The sequence below is a fragment of the Phalaenopsis equestris genome, unplaced genomic scaffold (genome assembly GCF_001263595.1).
Source record: "Phalaenopsis equestris unplaced genomic scaffold, ASM126359v1 Scaffold000022, whole genome shotgun sequence".
NCBI lineage: Eukaryota > Viridiplantae > Streptophyta > Magnoliopsida > Asparagales > Orchidaceae > Phalaenopsis > Phalaenopsis equestris.
In genome coordinates this window covers 2,196,075-2,203,468 of record NW_018164464.1, presented here as the reverse complement: position 1 = coordinate 2,203,468, position 7,394 = coordinate 2,196,075, and positions in this window count along the sequence as shown.

The following is a 7,394-nucleotide window of genomic DNA, read 5'->3' as shown; positions in this document are numbered from 1 at the left end:
ATTTGAGTGTTTGTCATATGAATGTCATGTTACTTTTTTATTGTTGAGCTTCTTTCTAGTTATGTACTTCTATTTAGAGGTTCTGTGTTTTTAGTTGCGGTGCATTATTTTAGATGTGTTATTTTAGATATTTTATCATGTTTCAGCTGTTTGTGGATTTCTTCATTGAATTATCATATCTCAAATGTTGGATTCATTATGTTGATTTTGATATCACTTATTAAGTTTTATCAATAGCTTTGGATAGTTCATGTTTCATCGATGTAATGAGCAACTTTTGGAAAATCATTAAATTTAAATGACTAAATTTTATAAGGAGGGAATATTATAATAAGTGAAAATAATAATACTAGGAGTTACAAAACTTTAAGATTGGTTCAAAAAGGAGTAACCATCACGATAATTTTGTTCTTAAGAGAGTAACACCTCATTCAAACCAATTAATAGTAGAGGAATAGAAAGAACAAAATGAGAGGGTGTGAGAGGCGAGAATGAGGGACAAAGAAGTGAGGATTCATGTGGGTGACCTACTTCATGAATGAAGAGGAGGGGGTCCTCTGCGTAACCATAGTCGAGGTCGAGCGACACGTGTGCAGGAGAAAGGGGAGAGACTGTAGTCAAGGTCTCACATGACGGATGAGGCAACACAATCATTGTGCTTCGAGACCGTGTGTCGGTGCTTGTGGGAGGAGGGTTGGAGATGCTGGTACGAATTTGAAGTCAAACTGAGTGGCTTGAAAGAAAAAGGAATAGATGAGGGCCTATTGTGTGGGAAGGGAGAGTCAACTGAGCCTTAACATGCGAAAAATAGGAGGCGGCTCATATAGGAGAATAAACAGAATTGAGAGTTTATAAGGTAATATTAGGGGTTTATCAATTTCTTAAGAATAATTAATAATTTTAATTGTATAATAAATATTATTAATAGGTTATCTTAAAGTAGGGATTGAAGAACTTCTGTTAGATTGCAATTTCTTATAAGAGGATAATAGGAGGAGAACCAAATCACATTTTAAGGTGGGTTTAGAATTTAATATTATATTATAAATTTATCATATCTAGTTAAATGTATTAAATATTGATTATTGTTTTCTTGAAAAATAAATAGAGAGATGGATAAGTGTTTGGAATGAGTAGAGTTAAAAACAGTGGAAGGAAAATGTATATATTAATTGAAGTTAAAGTTTTATTTTTTTAATTCAAATTTAATTTTAGTAAAATATTAATTTTAGATTATATTAACTTATAACAACAATTACGACCAAGGAGTTTTGATGATTGGAAGTCAGTAAAATTTGAAAGCAAGGTTAAGGTTGAGTAATTATATTTTTAAATTTCACTAATATTTATTATTTTTAAATATATGGTTAATTTCATTTTGATTTTATTCAGTAAGATTTAGGGTCTGTTTGGGGCAGCTGTAAATTATCAATAATCTGCTAATAAACAACTGATTCAGATAAGCTACTGATCAGCAGCTGATCCGAATAAGCTAGCTGACTATTTATTTTGTGCATTTGAAAAATAGTTAATTTGCAATTGTTTCTGAATAAATGATCATTCTGCCTCTGTGCAGTAGTGTTGTTTGCAACCGAATTGTCAAGCTAAAAATTGATATCTTATTAGGAAAGAACACTTCAAAAGACTTTAAAATGCATGTTGGACATGTTCATATATCAACAAATTTCTTACACCCCCCAACACTAGCTCAACACACTTTAAAATCTTGTCTAATTTTTCAAAAACTTCTTTCCTGAATGTAAGAAGAAGGATACTAACATCAATATGTCCCTAAATCATGCATCATAAGGGCCTATTGCTCTACCATTTTTTCATTTTCCAATTGATTATGGTACCAGATATGCAAAGATTTGAGTGGTATTCATGTAAATATTCCCTTATAATATGCTCCTCAAGCTAAAATAAAAAATAATAGATCGATTTAAACTTTGCATCTCCATTTTTATTTTCTTATACGTCAAGACTCCAGGCATGCAATATTTTCATAACAAAAAAACAAAATAAAAAACAAAAGGTCATGATCAAAGAAAAGAGAAAAATCTTTACCTTAATAGGAACGTCAAAGAAGAAGAGTCGAAGCCATTCTGGACCTCGGTGACAATATCAAATTCCAAAAACGCAGACGATAAGAGAAGAAGATGCGGATAGAACTTTAAGGAAGCAACAACAACAACGTCATCGACGGGAGAGATTGAAAGAGGCACGTGTTGAAGGCACGGGATAAGGGCAACCCAGTAAACAAATCTTCTCTAAACGCGGGCCGCGGGGTTTGACCTAAGTTCGTGTTTAATAAAAGATTTTTACGACTTATCGCAAAACACAACACCGACGCCGAAACCAAATGCCTTTGACGTTTTCAAATTGCACCACAGTAAATAAGCTGCGCTAAACGGAACCTTAGTATAACAATTTCTTCATATGGTTGGATACAAAAATATGCCTATTAAATAGTTTGCATAATAAATTTTCTATAAAGCTATTAGATTATGGAATGACATTTAAATTATAGTAGGATACATACATAGATTAGTGTATGACATTCAACATATATTAAGTTATTACATGATTTTTAGACTCAAAGTAGAGATACATATAACATGTCATTACAAGATATTTAGTAAAGAGTCTGATCCACCTTAAAATTGCTTGTTTTTATTGTACATTTCATGTTTATTTTATGCACATTTTTTATGATATCGCACCTTAAAGGAAGATATTTTGCATGTTTTTTATTTTAGGTACAAGAATTGGAGTTTTAGCGAAAATGAAGCAAAAACGGCGCAATTTGGAGACAAATTGAGAATGAAGAAAATTCTGATATGAAGTTCTATGCTTAATTTATTATATATTTATTACATATTTTTGAATGAAATTACACTTTAAAGCAAGATTATTTTTATGTCTATCTTGTAGGCATAATACTAGGAGCGATTCAGAGCTAAAACGGGGCGAAACAGAGACAATATGGATCAAAACAGGTGTGTTGTCCACATACTGGAGCCATAGCGCCAGTCGTGACTTGAAACAGGTGCTATACCGCTAATTCGGGCGCTATAGTGATTGAGACGGTTTTTAGACGTTTTTTTGGAGATTTCGAGCCATTCTAAGATGTTCCGGAAGCTTCTAGATGGCTTGCACGCCCTATAGAGTGGTTAAATGAATCTAGACACATTGAAATAAAGAGATGTGTCTCTTGGAGTGAAAAAGTGTCATTTAGATGAAGAGATGTGTCTTTTGGAGAAATGAGGGATTTTTGTGTCTCTTTAAAAAGATGGGTTTGGCGCCTCTCATGACAAATTTTAGGAGGAGTTTTTAGAAGCATTTTAGAGAGAGTTTGGTGTGATTAGGAGATATAGATTTTTCCTTTGTCTGGAGACATTGGTGAGGGATTTTGAGAGATATGTGTAAGAAAATATAAAGGCGGCGCATAGATCGACAGGAGACTTTGGTGGAGAGATTTTTCATATTTCTTTCAGAGGGAAAAAAACTAATTTTGTGTTCTTCATTATCTTCTAATTATTGTAAACACTTTCTAGTGATTTTTTTTATTTAAATGAAGTTTTTTGTGGTGTTTTATCCATGCTTCTTAAAGTTTTCTTATAACTTTTTTCTTTTAATATGAAGTAGTGACATATGTAGGAAAATTTGTTTCATGATAGAATTATTTTTATTTTCATGTGATGAGTAATATCTTTTTTGTTTCATTGACATAACTTAAGTGACAATAAGTTATATTAAAATTTGTTGCATGTGAAACTAAGACTTTGGAGAGCTGTGATCTTGCAATTTGAGTGTGCTCACATTGCTTGGTTGGCTAATAAAATAGTTTAGATGGAAATGCAACTTTAAGAAAATATAATTTAATGATCTGTTTCTATTTGATGCTTCTAGGTGATAGATAGTTGCATAAAACAAATAAAATAGTAAGCATACATATACACTCGAAAGATGGTAGGTAGACATGGTTGACACATAATTTATCTCTTAATTCTCTCAATCCTTTTATTGCTTATGCCATTATTTTCATTTTTTTTTTTGCAATGAAATAGATGCATTTTCTGGAATTTAGATTTGCTTAGATATTCTTTTATTTTGTTAATGTGATTTTATTTTCACCGGCTCTTAATTGACTTTGCAAACTGATCACTTGTGAACCGGTTATTTGTATCATTAAAATTTGTTGAGAAACATAATGACCCAGGAGGCTATGATTTTACCCAACTAGTGAGTACCACATTTTATCTTGGGCAGAGTTGTTGTGATCACCTGAGGGGAGTGCAAATAAATAAGGAGATAAGTTTTGATGAACCTTAGATTGATGTTTCCAGGGTGACAGACTATGTTTTGTTATCTATTCGGTCTAGAGTTTTGATCGTAAGAGTCCCTAGTAGGTCGTATAGAGAAGACAGTAATATGAAAGTGAGAGATCAAAATCTACTCAACACTACTGCACAAACTAGTGAAAAACTCTAAATTGGTCAATGTTCTTTGCTAGCACTGTGAAGGAGCAAAGAATAAGTATGCTCCTATTTGTCACTGACAACATTATATTTTAAGAATTTCATTCCTGCACATTATCTATGTCATGGTACGAGAATGATAGTTTTAACATCTAAAAATTTTTCAAATCAATTTATCCAGAAAAGTTTTCTTTAGATTTAAGATTTTTATTTAGAGTAATTATTAGAAAAATCACTTTAATCGAGATTCCAAACTAAGGCCTGACAGTAGTAAACTAGAATTAGCCTAAGAAATTTCTTACTTTGCTTCTCTTTGGGATCGATACCGGGGTTTTAAAAGAAAATCTTGTATTACTTGAAACGATACGTATTCTTGCGTAGTATCCCTAGTGTGTAAACTATTTTCTAAATTTTATAGTATTTCGATTTTGCACACTAGCCGCTAAATATAAATTGGGTCAAGTTTTTCGCCATCTTTTGGAAGCTAAATTATTGGGTAATTGCAGATCGGGTCAGAGTCCTGTATGAACAGTTACATAATAATTTATCTATGAATTTATTATAGTAGTGCATGCCATTTTTATTTTGGTAAGTGTGGAATTATTCATAAATAGATTAATGCACAATATTGCTATGAAAAATGAAATGTAAATATTGCATATATGAATGCTCGTATGTGCATGCTAAGAGTAAGATTTCACCCCTTTATGGTGCAAGTAAGAGATGTCAATGTACCCGCACGTATAGATATTTTTCCATCACCCCCGACAATTGTATGTGTATGCTAAATCAATTAAGGTGAAGATGTGTGAGGCTCAGATTAGGGTCGGAGGGCCAGAGGAGTAAGATGGCGTAGGAGAGGAAGAGGACGGAGAAGACACCGATGATAAGAGTAGAAGAGACGGATAGAACTTTAAGGAAGCAACAACAACAACGTCGTCAACGGGAGATATCGAAAGAGGCACGGGTTGATGAATATATGAATGCTTGTATGTGCATACTAAGAGTGAGATTTCACCCCTTTATGGTGCAAGTAAGAGATGTCCATGTACCCACATGCATAGATACTTTTTTATCATTCTGGACAGTTGTGATAATTTTGCTAATTGTTATACCGATGGGAGAATATCAGTTAGAGTTGAGAAGACATTTTTCCACTTCAAACAATACTGTAATTTGTATAACGAATCACTACGCGGAAGAGGCTTTTGAGACTATTGTGAAAATTAAGAGTTTAAAATAAATGTAAAGTTACAAAATAAATCTTGAACAACAACAACAACAACAACAAAGCCTTAATCCCACTACATGGGGTCGGCTACATGAATCCTTTTTCTCCATTGTATCCTATTTAGTGTCATATTTTCATTTAGTTCTAGTAAATTAAGATCATTTTTAATACAATAAGCCCAAGTCTTCCTAGGTCTACCTCTGCCTTTCTTAACACAAGTTGAATCTAAAACATCTACTCTTCTAATCAGATCATCAGATGATCAACGTTTAATGTGAACAAACCATCTAAGACGACTTTCTCTAATTTTGTCCGTCACAGGAGCTACACCAACCCTATCACGAATATATTCATTTTGCATTTTGTTTCTAAGTGTAAAGCCACTCATCCACCTAATCATTCTCATCTCGGCAACACTTAACTTATTATTATGCTTCTCTTTTAAAGGCCAACATTCAGCGCCATAGAGCATTGCAGGTCTCACCACCATCTTATAAAATTTTCCTTTCAGTCTTAGCGGTACTTTTCTATCACACAAAATGCCCGAAGCATTCCTCCACTTCAACCAACCAACTTGAATTCTATTATTAACATCCCCATCTATATCACCATCGCTTTGGACAACGGACCCAAGATATCTAAATCGTTCACACCTTTTAATAATTTGATCACCCAAAGTCACACTTCTGTCACTAGAGTTATTACTACTAAAATTACATTCCATGTATTCAATTTTAGTTCTACTTAAACGAAGGCCTTTAGACTCCAATGTAGACCTCCATAATTCAAGTTTTTCCTGGGCTTTTTTTCTTGTTTTATCCACGAGAAGAATATCATCAGCAAAAAGCATACACCAAGGTACATCCTCCTGTAGATGTCCAGTAACACCATCCATAACTAAAGCAAAAAGTTATGGGCTTAAAGCCGATCCCTGATGTAATCCAACAAAAATAGAAAAATATTTTGTCAACTCTCCTTCAGTTTGAACAAAAGTAACAACTATAGTATACATATCTTTAATGACTTGAATATAAGTCATATCAACACATTTCTTCTCGAGAACTCTCCAAAGGATATCTCTTGGAACCTTATCGTAAGCTTTTTCTAAATCAATAAAAATCAAATGTAGATTCTCCTTATTATCTCTGAACTTCTCCATCAAACCTCTCAATAAATGTATAGCTTCCATAGTAGACCTGCCAGGCATAAATCCAAATTGATTATGAGAAATTTTCGTGATGCATCTTAACCTATGTTCAGATCCACACTCTTGGGCATCCCCTTTATTCTTAAAAATGGGGACCAAAATACTCTACCTTCACTCCTGAGACATCTTGTTAGTTTTTAAAATAATATTAAAGACTTTAGTAAGCCAAGAAACTCCCAAATCTCTCAAATATTTCCACATTTCAATTGGGATATCATCAGGTCCTACAGACTTTCCACCCTTTGTTTTCTTTAAAGCCTCCTCAACTTTTTTTTGCTAATGCGACGGTAAAAATGAAACTTTTTATTATTATTCACGATATTAAGATCACTAAGGTCGATCGTATTTTCAGAAACTTCATTAAAAAGTTTATCAAAGTAACTCACCCACCTATGTTGAATATCTTTTAAAAAAAAACACTTTTTGATTTTCATCTTTAATACACTAACTTGAGTTAAATCTTTACTTTTTTTTT